We start from the raw sequence: 14468 nt of genomic DNA on the forward strand, positions 1-14468 counted from the left end.
TACCCACCACCAGAGTCATCCTACACACCACCATCCTATGCTGTCGAGCTACACTCTCCCCTACCACTACTTTCCAGTCAGAAATCTCCTTCAGATTACATCGTCTGCACAAAATATAATCCACTTGCATGCTTCTACCTCCGCTCTTGTAGGTCACTATATGTTCCTCCCTCTTCTGGAAATAAGTGTTCACTACAGCCATCTCCATCCTTTTTGCAAAGTCCACCACCATCTTTCCCTCAAAGTTCCTTTCCTGGATGCCGTACTTACCCATCACTTCTTTATCACCCCTGTTTCCTTTACCAATATGTCCATTACAATCTGCACCAATCACAACTGTCTCGCTGTCTGGGATGCTCAGAACTACTTCATCTAGTTCCTTCCAGAATTTCTCTTTCAACTCTAGGTCACATCCTACCTGTGGTGCATAGCCACTAACCACATTATACATAACACCCTCAATTTCAAATTTTAATCTCAACACTCGATCTGATACTCTTTTCACCTCCAAGACATTCTTAGCCAGCTCTTCCTTTAAAATAACCCCTACTCCATTTCTCTTCCCATCTACTCTGTGGTAGAATAATTTAAACCCTGCTCCTAAACTTCTAGCCTTACTAACTTTCCACCTGCTCTCTTGGATGCACAGAATATCAACCTTTCTCCCAATCCTCATGTCAACCAACTCCTGAGCTTTTCTTGTTATAGTCCCAACATTGAAAGTCCCTACACTCAGTTGTAGGGTCTGTGCATTCCTCTTTTTCTTGTGACGATGGATCTGGTTTCCTCCTCTTCTTTGTCCTCCGCCAACAGTAGCTGAATTTCCACTGACGCCCTGCAGGTTAGCAGTGCCGGAGGTGGGCGTTGTTAACCCGGGCCACAACCGATCCAGTATGGGATTCTTTAGATGAACGCTCATATTTGTTTGGGACAGTTTTTACGCTGGATGCCCTTCCTGACGCACCCTCTGTATTTATCCGGGCTTGGGACCGGCCTACAAATTGCACTGGTTTGTGCCCCTACACACACAATTGTTTAAGTATCATATTATGCTCTTGCTTTATTAAAACAAGTAGTCTCATTTTAAAGGGATAACACATTAACTATAATTCTGGGAACACAGGACACTGCCACCCAAACTTAGGTCTGGCCATCTTAACCACATTGGCTTCAAAGATACAGGCGAGGGACAAAGGGGTGCAGATGCAGGCGGAGTAAACAACTCTGTCAGGTTAAAAACCAATAAACCTTTGAAACTCTTGTGATGTTTTCATCATTTTCTATGTAATCTCATGTTGACTTCTGTATTGATTAACCTGTGTGATTCTTAATAAAAGGCTCAGGTTGAGTATGAAGCTACAGAGATGAGGCCAACTCAGTGACTTCATCTCTCCTGTCCAGAATCTTGCCTTTGATGTCTCTATCTATTGTCTCAAAACTTCCTACTTGTGGCGATGGTCACTCCTCAACTCAGGATGTGATTCTCCCATAACAAAAGGTGTGGGTGATTTTGCTGCTTCTGGTGTTGGTAGGGTTGCGTGAATGGCTTCGTTATGCTTTGGAAGAGGTACATTTATGTGTACAGAGAGTATAACAGAGGACTGAGCACAGAACCTTGAAGGGACCCGGTGCTGATGGTGATGGAGGATATAGAGGCATAGGCCAAGTTTGACAGACTGTGGATAGTTTGTAAGTAAATATTTTAATCTAGCATCAGGTGGAAGGAGATAGTCCAGGGAGGGAGAGTTTGTCAACCAAAATACCAGGGATGATGGTATTAAAGACCAAGCAAAGGTTTATGAAAAGCATCTTCACATAGTTCCCTTGGTGTTCAAGGTGGCTCATTGCAGTGATAAGAGCTTTTGGGAGAGCATCCTTGGTGGACCGGTTTCCTCTGTAAGCTAACTGGTGGGAGTTGAGTGAGGGATAGAGTGAGCCCCTCATGTGACATGCAACTAGCCATTCAAACCATTTCATGATTACAGGCGTGAGTGCAACAAACCTATTGTCATTCAAGCTTTCAATGGCTGGCTTTTTGGGGATGGGGATGATTGCTGCAGATTTCAGGCAGGGTGGGATGATTGATTGTTGCAGGAAACAGTTGATTTTTGTAAAAACACCAGTCAGCCGATCACCATCGGCTTTCAGTACCTTCCCAGGCAATACATCTGGGCCAGTCCTGAGGACACATCTCAATTAATGTTCCTGAATTTTCAGTGGGCTTCTGATTGGATGTTTTAGAAATGAGACTGATCTGTCAGTCTCAAATTTGGCAAACAAATGGTTTAGTTCCTCTTTCCATTTTTCTGGCACACATCTGGCTATTTTTGTTCCATCCATCCAGCCATCCATTTCTACCGCGTTTCCGGATCGGGTCGCGGGGGAAGTACCTTAATTAGAGATTCCCAGACCACCCTTTCCCCAGTCACTTCTTCCAGCTCTTCCGAAGGGATACCGAGGTGTTCCCAAGCCAGCTGAGATCCAGGACATGGTCTCTCCACTGTGTCCTGGATCGTCCCCGGGGTCTCTTTCCAGTGGGATGTGCCCGGAACACTTCACCAGGGAGGTGTCCGGGAGGCATCTGAATCATATGCCCAAGCCACTTCATCTGGCTCCTCTCAATGTGGAGGAGCAGCGGCTCGACACTGAGTCCATCTCAGAGAAAGCCTGTGGAGGAAACTAATTTCGGCCACTTGAAACCGGGATCTTGTTCTTTCGGTCACAACCCACAGCCCATGCCTATAAGTGAGGGTAGTAACGTAGATCAACTGGTAAATTGAGAGCTCCGCCTTTCGACTTAATTCCCTCTTTACCACAATGGACCAATACAAAGTCCGCATCAATGCAGACACTGCACCGATCTGTTTGTCGCTCTCCCGCGCCATTATTCCCTCACTTGTGACCAAGACCCCAAGATACTTGAACTCCTCCACTTGGGGCAGAATCTCATCCCTGACCCAGAGAGGGCACATCACCCTTTTCCAACTCAGGACCATGGTCTCAGATTTGGAGGTGCTGATTCTCATCCCCGCCGCTTCACACTCGGCAGTGAACTGGTCCAGTGAGAGCTGGAGATCACGCATGAAGCCAACAGAACCACATCATCTGCAAAGAGCAAAGATGCCTTGCGAGGACATCAAACCGGACACCCTCTATGCCTCGGGTGCACCTAGAGATTCTGTCCATAAAAGTTATGAACAAAATCGGTGACAAAGGGCAGCCTTGGCGGAGTCCAACTCTCACCGGAAATGAGTCCAACTTATTCCCGGCAATGTGGACCAAACTCTGACAGCATTCGTACAGGGGCCAAACAGCTCGTATCAGGGTGTTTGGTAACCCATACTCCCGAAGAACCCCACACAGGACTCCCCCGGGGACACGGTCGAAGGCCTTCTCCAATCCACAAAACACATGTAGACTGGTTGGGCGAACTCCCATGAACTCTCCAGGGTCCTGTCTAATGTGTAAAGTTGGTCCACTTTCCACGGCCAGGACGAAAACCACATTGCTCCTGAATCCGAGATTCAACTTTCCGATGGACCCTCCTCTCCAGTACTCATGAATAGACCTTATCAGGGAGGCTGAGGAGTGTGATTTCGCTTTAGTTGGAACACACCCTCCAGTCACCATTCTTGAAAAGGGGCATCACCACCTCAGTCTGCCAAACCAGAGGCACTGTCCCCGATGTCCACAACATTCAGAGCCTTTAAGAACTCTCTGCGAATCTCCTCCACCCCTGGGGCCCTCCCACCAAGGAGCTTTTGAACCACCTTAGTGACCTCAACCCCAGAGATAGAAGAGCCTGCCTGAGAGCACCCAAACTCAGCTTCCTCATGGGAAGTGTGTTGGTGGAATTGAAGAGGTCTTCGAAGTATTCTCCCCACCAACTCATAACATCCCAAGTTGAGGTCAGCAGCGCCCCATCCCCCACTTTACACATATTGACAGTGCACTACTCCTCCCTGAGAAGCCGGACAGTGGACCAGAATTTTTTCCAAGCCGTCCTGAAGTCGTTCTCCATGACCTGACCGAACTCTTCCTACGCCCGGGTTTTTGCCTCAGCGACCACCAAAGCTGCAGTCCACTTAGCCAACTGGTACCTATCAGCTGCCTAAGGAGTCCCACAGGCCTAAAATGCCCTTCTTCAGCTTGACAGCATCCCTCACTATTGGTGTCCACCAACGCGTTCACAGGTTGCCACCACGATGGGCACCGACCACCTAACGGGCACAGCTCCAGTCAACCACCCAGCGCCGAACATTATCCACGCTGATTCAATATCCCCTGCCTCCTCCAGGACGTGAGGAAAGTTCTATAGGTGGTGGGAATTGAAATTGCTTCTGACAGGGGAATCTGCCTGCCGTTCCCAGCAGATCTTCACAATACGTTTGGGCCTGCCACGTCAGTCTGGCATCTTCCCCAACCATCAGAGTCAACTCACCACCAGGTGGTGATCAGTTGAACCACTCCAGTGAGAGCTGGAGATCACGCATGAAGCCAAAAGAACCACATCATCTCCAAAGAGCAAAGAGGCCTCTTTACTCTCTTTACCCGAGTCTCCAAGACACGCGATTGCAAGTCCGATGACATGACAACAAACTCGATCATCGAACTGTGACCTAGAGTTTCCTGGTGCCAGGTGGACATGTGGACACCCTTATATCTGAACATGGTGTTCGTTATAAACAGTCTTTGATGACCACAGAAGTCCAGTAACAGAACACCACTCGGATTCTGATTGGGGGGATCAGTTGTTCCCAATCACGCCCTTCCATGTCTCACTGTCATTGCCCACGTTGGCATTGAAGTCCCCCAGCAGAATGATGGAGTCCCCAGAGGGTGTGCTCTCCATCACTCCCTCTAAAGACTCCAAAGGAATAAAGTGTGACCGGTGGTCTTCTGTAGTGTCTTGGTTTCCAGAAAGACACCTAGACCTTTTTGGAAAGGATCTCCTTTTATTTATTTATATCATTTTTAGAACAGTAAAACCTCTGGATAAATTTAGACTTTGCTCAAGCTCCTCTCCCAGAAGAAGAATGTCGGGAAGGTGGGCATGACTACGTGGTAAAATATAGAAACAACAATAATTTAATAAAACATATCTAACGGAATAGAAAAAGCCCCTTTAGACTGTCCGCCCAAGCTCCTACAAAAAGAAAATAGGGACAAGATCAGCAATCCGGGTGTCACTTTGGCTTGTCACAGCATCATGCCTATGATCCTCAACTGCTGGAAAAATATCCTTTTTAGATGTAACTCAACAGAATCCTATAGCTCAGTGGATAGAGCATTGGTTTAGTGAACCAGGGATCGTGAGTTCATTTCTCACTTGGGGCCTCCACTCCCCAAGAGGAGTTGCGTCAGGAAGGGCATCCGGTATAAAAATTGTGCAAAATAAATATGAGCGTTCATCTGTGGTGACTAACGGGACAAACCAAAAGAAAGTAGATGTAACTCAACTGACATACCCACTATGTGACCAGAAAAGACAAAGTTGCATTGAGATTAAAAGATGCATAATAAACAGAAACATTGGGATGGATCAGGGATTGCCAACTCACAAATACGGTCACCCACCTCTCCCAGATGTGCTACTAAAAATCAGACTAAAACTAATTTCATGAAATTAAAGTGAGAGAGACAAAACAAGATATACAGTTGTATACACATGGAGCTGGCAGGAACAACATCACATGAGAAACAACCTGACCGGGAAAACTAGAAGTCACAATCGGACAAAACTTGTTGAAGGTAGAACTAATAGAACCAATATTCAGTATATTTGTAAAACAATCTGCCAACACAGTTTCCCCCCTTTTGATTAATCTAACCAAATCAGTCTACTACTATTACAAGTACAACATCAGTTTACTTTACTAATTAAAACCCAAACACAAAAAACTGTCAGCCAAAAAAATAAAAACAAAACCAAACAAGTAACTAAGTACCAAACATTAATGATCTAAAAGAAAGTAAAAACTGAATACCAAATATTAACAAGTTAAAATCAAGTAAAATAAAGTAAATTAAAGGTAATGTATAAAAGACACACCAAATCATCATCAGCAATAATCATCCCCTCCTCGAGGCGTCACCTTATCATGGTGGAGGGGTTTCTGTGTCCCGATGACCCAAGGACCTAAATTGTCTGGGGATTCATGCCCCTGGTAGGGTCACCAATGACAAACAGATTCGAGGTGAGGGACAAGCAAAAGTATGGCTCCATAAAACCCTATGACAGGTAAAAATAATGGATTTAGGTTTCCCTTGCCCGGACACTCGGGGCCCCTTCCGCAGATAGGCCTGGAAATAGGGCTCAAAGGCTCGCCGGACACAGGCTGAAAGGGTTATATGGGTCCCCTACCCATGGGCTAATCACCTGTGAGAGTGGCCATTGGGGTTGGTTGCAATGTGAACTGGGTGGTAGCCGAAGGCAGGGACCTTAGTGTTCTGATCTCCGGCTACAGAAATGAACTTTATGGACATTGTATGTCACCTCTTTGGGAGGGAAGGAGCCGGAGGTTTTCCGTGAGGTCAAGAAGTTCCGACTCGATATAGTCGGACTTACCTCCATGAACCGCTTGGGCTCTGGTACCAGTCCTCTTGAGAGTGGTTGGACTCTATTCCACTCTAGAGTTGCCTACAGTGAGGGGCGACAAGCATGTGTGAAAGAGGGGCAAATCTGTCAACTGATCACCACCTGTGATGTGTTGGGTCCAATGGTGATGCCCGTCTGACATGGCAGGCCCAAACATATTGTAAGGGCCTGCTGGGAACGGCTGGCAAATTCCCCTGTCAGAAGGACAATTTAATTAGCCCAACATCATGCTTACTGGTAGCCCACAGTTTTGATGGGTATTGCTTCAGGAGAGGAGAAATGTCTGGAGGAGTTTGTGTGTGAAATTACTGAGATTGGAACAAGTTCAACTTCAATGTGAGATAAAAAGAGTGCAGGGGATGTATGTGCGTACAAAATGTATTTCTTTGTGCATTTACAGATTGGAAAAATAACAGTCGGATCTCATGTTGGTGCCCAATAAGTTGCGCGTTGACATTGACAAACAAACGGTCCTATATCCTGCCTTTTTTCTGCAGGTTGTTTTGCCAAAGAAATATGTGATGCTGAACAGACAACATCAAAGACAGACTGTTGCACTGGTGTTGGTGAGACAGGCACTGCACAAAAGTCTTGGATGAAAATGGGTCACTGTAAAAAGTCTCCTCAAAATGTTTGTATGGTCAATCATGCATGTCGCACAATAAAATTTGTGGGTGCTCATTATTTCAGAACCATGAGAAAGAACTGAGCTGCAAATCTCGTCAGATATGTGCTAATTGGACCACTGATGAAGCGCAAAGTATCTAAAACAGTGGTGAGAAGAGACAACAGGGTGCGGAGCTGGAGGTGGAAGAAATCAAGATATTGATGTTCTTTCTTGGAGTGAGCAGGTTGGATAGGATTCGAAATGAGCTCATAGAGGGACAGCCAAAGGTAAATATTTTGGAGACAAGGTTCGAGAGACCAGATCTCGAGACACGAGGGCAGTTGGTAGAAGAAGATACAAGATATAGGCTTACATGGAAGAAAGATGACACACTCTGGTGACCCAGGACAAGCCGAAAGGAAAAGGAAGAAGAAGATTCATCCATCCATTTTCTTAGCCGTTTATCCTCACAAGGGTTGTTGGAGTGCTGGAGCCTATCCCAGCTGTCAATGGGCAGGAGGCAGGGTACACCCTGAACTGGTTGCCCGCCAACTGCAGGGCACATGGAGACAGATAACACAATCAGGATGGTGGTGGTGGCTTTGAGAAATGTGGGGAAAACAGCTTGTCAAAGATATCCATGAAAACAACTCTGGGTTCAGCTGCACAGTCCTTAAGAACATGACCAGGTTTGTTATCTGAGTTAAGGCTTTTCATGTGTTCATCCTGTTAAGTGATCTTTTCATGCTGTCCCGGGTCAGCACTTGGTGGGGTGGAGTCTTGTGTGCAGCAGTGCTGATGTGTGCCTCAACCAGAGTAAAGAAGTCATTTAGCTCAATTAGTAGGGAGGTGGAGCTGTCGCAGGTCTGTGGTGAGGGTTTATAGTCCATAATAATCTAAATACCATGCCACAGATTTCTGGTGTCACTGAAGCAGTGGGGAGTATTCCTGGAGTACTCCCTTTTGCCTTCCTGATGCTACAGGACAGATTATCCCTGGCTGTTCTCGGGACCTCTTTACCTCTAATCAAAAAGCCATTTTCCAGACCCTTAGTTGTCTGTAGACCTTCCTCAACAGCCGTGGCTTCTGGTTAGCACAGACGGTGATAGACTTCACAGTGATGACATCATCCATGTGCTTGCTAATGCAGACAGCAACAGTTTCTGTGTTCTCCTGAAGGTCTGTGATGGAGTTGTAGATGCCAGCCTGTTTTAACATGGTTGTATTGTGACTCAAGAGAATCTGGCCACACTCATTGCTGTTTCTTAACTTGTTGTCAGACTTTAACTTATGGTTCGTAAACTAAGATTACCATGATTTCTTTTTTTTTTTTTTTTGGATGGCGGGGGGGGGGGGTGTCTGAGGCACTGAGGTAGTGGAGGGGAAGGACCTTGGAAGGCCCTCTCAAGGGTGTGACATTTCCCTGTGTTGGAGAGTCAATATTTGGAGAGAGTTTAGGAAACAGAGCATGAGGTCAGCATCCCCAGCTACAATGAGGAAAGAATGAGGGTGGGCTGTCAGTTGTTCACTGATATTGTCATAGGCAGAACAAAGGAGAGGGCCCAAAATGCACAACTCCATTTCAAAGTTTAATAAACGGGCATAGGTCAGTACCCAAGCAGGCAATATGCAAAGGCAACAGTGTCCATAACATGAGGCAAAGGGAAAGTTCAATGATCAAAACATAAACTATGCTTACAATGAGTCAGTGACGTGGAAACAAAGAACACTGGAGCGTATTAACAAGGTACAACGAACTGGCAACCAGAAAGAATGAGACATGACATGAAATTCATTGGGTAAGTAGGCCAAATAAGGCACAGGTGGGGAGGATGCTCTTTGGAGCAGGTCTGTACAAAGCAGGGGGACGATAAAAACCATAACAGCATCCCCTTAGTGGCCAGCCCATGATAACGTCGGAGCCTCAGAATGTGCAATCTGGATATCCAGATTGAGTGAGCGGTCAACGATAAAGCTAGAAGGCACCCAAGAATTTTACTCACACCCACAGTCCTCCCACTCCACCAGATATTACAACCCACCTCCCACTCCGACGAGACGACAACAGCCGCTTTACCGAAAGAACAGGGCGCATGTCCTTGAATCAATGGGAGGAATGTGTCTGGAAGACGGGACCAAAAGGGACTCCCAGGCAGGTTAGAGCATGCTGACATGAAATGCTGGTTGGACCCGCACCAACCTTGGGAGCCTAAGCTTCATGGTGATGGGATAGACAACCTTAGTGATAGGGAACAGTCCAATGAATCTAAAAGCAATCTTCCGGGACTGGAGTGGAAGGTGCTTGGTGGGTAGCAAAACTCAGTGACTGACTTCATAGTCCAGGGCCTGTGCCACTAAACCATGGTCTTGGAGGACTGTCCTTGGTGTAGCAGCATTTGGCAATCTCATTCATGGGTCCTCCTGCAGCATCTCACCAAGGTCAATGCAGATGGATCCATGAACTTGGGGACTGTGGCAGGAAACAGATTGTTGGTAACCATGAACAATGTGAAAAGGTCATAGATCAGTGGATGCAAAAGTGAGAAAATTATGAGAGAACTTGAGCCAAAGCATCTTCTGAGTACAAGATTGTGTTTCCTGTGAAGCGAGACATTGAAGCCCAGTGTCTAGGTCCTGGTTCAGCCTCTCAGTTTGTGCTGTGGTTTCAGGATGAAACCCAGAGTACAGACAGTGCCACCAATTAAGATGCAAAACTGTTTTCTCAAATTGTGAAACGGACTGGGCCAGAATCGGTCCCTATATGAAACCACATTCTTAGGAAAACCATGAATTGTGAACACATGGTTTATCATCAACTCGGCAGTTTCTTTTGCAGAGGGGAGTTTTGGCAGTGTAATGAAATGCATCTTAGAGAACCTATCAACAACAGTAATAATGGTGGCATTTCCTTTAGAGGCCAGTAATCCAGTCATGTCTACAGAAATGTCTGACCACTAGCATTGTGGTATTGACAGGTGTCACTGTCCCACTGTTTGTCCAAATGTCTTGTGACAACCGTTGAGACCTTCAAGTTCTTGGGAATTACAGTCTCAGAGGACCTGAAGTGGGGGGCGAACATCAACTCCATCCTCAAAAAAGCCTAGCAGAGGATGTTCTTCTTGCGGCTTCTGAGGGAGCATGGCCTGTCACAAGAGCTGCTGAGACAGTTCTACACAACGATGATCCAATCATTTCTGTGTACCTCCATCAGAGTCTGATTTGGGGCCGCCACAAAAAAGGACAAACTCAGAATGCAACGGACAATCAAAACGGCTGAACGGATTGTCGGCACCATGCTACCCACTGTCGAGGACTTGCACACAATGCAAACTATGCCCAGAACAGGCAAGATCCTTTTGGAGCCTCCACATCCTGGCCACTTGCTCTACCAGCTCCTTCCGTCGAGAAAACGCTACAGATCAATGAAAGCCAAAAGTGCTGGCATTAAGTCATTAAATTCTTGATCAGCGAACCTACTATTTTTCTGCCTTGTGCCATGGTTAGGACACTCACTAACATCCTGCTGGTCCAATCAGTATTATTAATATATTTATAATTATATATGTGTATGATTTTTTATTTTATATTTATTTTTTTATATTTTGTAGACCTTATGATTCTTCACTTTAAACTGCTCCCTTTGCAAAATTGACATTGTTAACACACTTAAATGTATAGATTTTACATCTTGCAGAAACAGAAATGTCTCCTATTCTTGTTCATGTTGCTATGTTGTTCATTGTTCTTTGTTCTGCAACTCGTAACAGGGCAGCACCGACAGCCGGAGAAAAATTCCTTGTGTGTTTTTACACACTTGGCACTTAAAACTGTTTCTGATTCTGAACTCCTATGACGGACCTTGGCGAGAGGGCTTGTTAGCAGCGCATACCTAGCAAGCATTGACATAATTGATAACAACCCTCCTAACATTGGGCTGATGCACTGTTCGACGACAGATTGCATTTTGGCAATGCCACTGTGACATACAGTCCTGTTTGTGTGATCCCAGTGGATGACCCTTCCCCTTACAGATGGGACCAGACAAAAACAGTTTGAAGACAATCTTCGGGGCTACGAGTATTATTCAAAGCCCTCTTTTACCACGGATTAATTTTTTCAAACAAATGCAGAAATAAAGTATGACAATTGGAAAATAGTTTTAGGGTTTGAACACAGATTGTTCTCTGCAGAAAATGTGTGATAGAGCATCTGGTTTACCATTTGTGGAAGCCAGACAATAGGATAACATGAAATTAAATCTTGTGAAGAATAGTGCCCATCTATCCTAAATTGCATTAAATCTTTTAGCCAACTTAAAGGGTATGTAAAGTCTTCAATGCATCTTTTGCTGACATTATACAGTTTTTTTATGGTGAATTTGAATCTGAAATCTGCGATGAAGAAAACATTTTTATTTTTCGATTATCGGCAAAAATTGATCACACTTTGCAGGATTCGCCGGAAATCATGACCACACAGTGGAAAAACCCGAGAAGGGACGTGTCGTCAGAAGTTGACATAAACATCATGGCAGCCAATCGACTATTGGAAGAATGATGCGAAATTTTCTGATAATTCGAGCGATAAACATGCTTCTGAAGGGTCCCACGAAGACAGTGAAGAATACAAGTTTTATAAAGGCATTAAAGGTGATCAATTTCAGCCAGTTAGACAGAACATATGTTCAAATGTAAATGAAATAGCTGGCGATGAAGATGCTGAGCAAGTACTCAGACCCAGGGAGGATGACATGCCTCGTGTTGGAAACACTGACTGCTAAGAATTTATTAAGTTGTTGCTTTGTTTATTTAGCCATGAACTGATAAATAGTAATGGCCCGGATATCCTGAATGTATATCTGAAGTTTTCGGTCTTGTTTTAAAATTGTACAAATGCCCTGTATTTGCTCTAAGTTGGTGTATTTTCACAAATAAGGATTTTAATAAATGAAATCAGTTCATCTCCATTTTAGTCACAATTTTCCCAAAATGTCATTAGCAAAACCGCTAAACTTTTTACTGAAAGCTGTAAACCGGTAACTTGTGGTTTTATTTGGGCACTAAATGCTTCAAATAGAAATGTAAATGGGGTGGATGGTTGTGTGTACTGGAATGATATAGGTCTTTGAGCTGTAGAAGTTTGTAAATGTGAACATATTTTTTTTATTATTTTCACAGGTGTGCATGTAAATCATCCACTGTAGTGCACCTGGTTTTATTGCCAGCTATCTGAACTCATGTGTACTTGAGGTTGCTGATCTCCAATTCAGGCAACAGTCTCGGCATTGACTGAATTTTCCACAACATGAGTAAGAGCTATTTTAAAAATTATTAATATTTCTCCAAATCAACCCAGCTTTTTACCTTGTGCATTCTGATTTTTGAAAAGGTTTATGGATGTGGTGAGGGATGACATGAGGGCAGTTGGGGTTAGAGAGGATGATGCAGGAGATAGATTAAGATGGCAAAAGATGACACGCTGTGGCGACCCCTAACGGGTCAAGCCGAATTTGGATTTTTGAAAATAAAGAATTGTTTACATTATTGTTCCTGCTAAAAGCAGCATTTGTCCAATCATTGCTTCTTCAAACAAGATGGTGTTTGTCACGACCCATCGGAACGGAGGTAGGACCCAAATGCAGGACTCGGGAGATGCAAGGTAGTTCGGGGAAAAATGTTTATTATTAGAAGGTCGGGGATCGGGCAGGCAGTCAGGTGGAGCAGCGGTGGTTGGGACATGGGCGTAGAGAGCAGGTCAGCGGGCAGGCACGAGTCGGTACATGGGAGATCGATCAGAGCAGGCAAGAGCATCAAAGGAGTCAGGCTTACGGGGTTGGTCGGTACACACGGGTTGTCGATCAGGGATACGAGAGTGCTGGAACCGGACATGAACTTCAACGATCTGGCGGCCGACCAGTCGTCATCGGGGTCCTTTATATACACAGGAGATAATCAGCCCGCATGAGGCGCAGGTGTGTGCCTCCCAATTAGCGCGACCGCGCTGGCACCTGCACAGCCTGGGCTGGAGCGGCAGGATCATGACAGTGTTGTGACATTGTAGGTAGAAAAAAAAAAAAAACGCGTGCCACTTCCATCCTGCTGTGTGTCTAATATTTCTGGCAGATGGCCAAGAGTACACAGGATTTACATGGTCTACATCCAAAATGTTTTTGTTTGTCTTCGTGTAAATGTTGATGTATATGTTTGTTTATGAAGTAAACATACACCACAGAACTAAAATCATCACATTTTTATTGAACTGTATGTTTACATTCTGTAAAAATATTTTTTCTCAAAACATTTTCACTGAATGCTTATTTGGTCTGTCAATATGAGCATCTTGAAGCCACCTGAGGTTGAAATACATGTAGTATTCTCTCTCCTGTCGGAAAGATATGTGTTCCTTTCTCATTAACAGGCACATCATCAGTTTGGCAACTTTTGGAATGTACCCAAGATGGAGATTCAGCATCAGCATCTGGTGGTTCAATGTCAACCTCTTGTGCAGAAAATGCTTGCTGCAACATCTGTAATTAATAGAAAAAAATAAGGTTAAAAGTTTATGGAATAAGAAAAAATGTATGGAAAAAGCACAGGTTTATTTCATTCTATTTCATGTTGCCCAAATTATTTTTGACAAGTTGAAAACAGGTCTTCTATTCTGTGAGTGACTGTATGTAACACTGCTTGTTTTAATGCTATGTAGTATTTTATTAAAATAAAAAAAAAACCTGCACACATAAATAAACAAATAAAAGGTTTGTATCCATCTATCCATTTTCTTAGCCACTTATCCTCACAAGAGTCACAGGAGTCCTGGAGCCTATCCCAGCTGTCAACGGGTAATAGGCAGGGTACACCCTGAACTGGTTGCCAGCCCATCGCAGGACACATCGAGACAAACAGCCTCTCTCACAATCACACCTAGGGCTAATTTAGAGTGTACAATTAATGTTGCATGTTTTTGGGTTGTGGGAGGAAACCCGAGTGCCTGGAGAACTCCCCTGCAGGCACGATGTTGAACATACAAACTCCACACAGAGAGGGCTGGGATTGAATATGGGTCCTCAGCACTGTGAGGCCAACGCTTTCCAACTGCTCCACCATGCCACAATTTGTACACACTTTTAACCTGCTTGAGCTTGTCCAACCGTGTCCAGGTTCAGTTTGCGTTTCGTCCCTTTAACAACACCGATCTGTTCAGGTGTCGGAACCGGCTGTATGGTAGGCACTGATCCAGGTTTTCACAGTTTTTTACATTTAA

At 44.7% G+C, this 14468-nt stretch overlaps 1 long non-coding RNA gene across 1 annotated transcript in view; it reads left to right on the forward strand.

Annotated features, from left to right (window-relative positions):
* LOC133504357 (uncharacterized) overlaps positions 1 to 12504 on the forward strand; it is a 40763-nt gene extending 28259 nt beyond the window's left edge. The window contains exon 3 of the long non-coding RNA XR_009795936.1: positions 12383 to 12504. This is a non-coding gene — a long non-coding RNA (uncharacterized LOC133504357). The remainder of the gene's footprint in view (positions 1 to 12382) is intronic.
* The last annotated feature ends 1964 nt before the right edge of the window (positions 12505 to 14468 follow it).

Source organism: Syngnathoides biaculeatus, chromosome 8 (assembly GCF_019802595.1).
Source record: "Syngnathoides biaculeatus isolate LvHL_M chromosome 8, ASM1980259v1, whole genome shotgun sequence".
Lineage (NCBI taxonomy): Eukaryota > Metazoa > Chordata > Actinopteri > Syngnathiformes > Syngnathidae > Syngnathoides > Syngnathoides biaculeatus.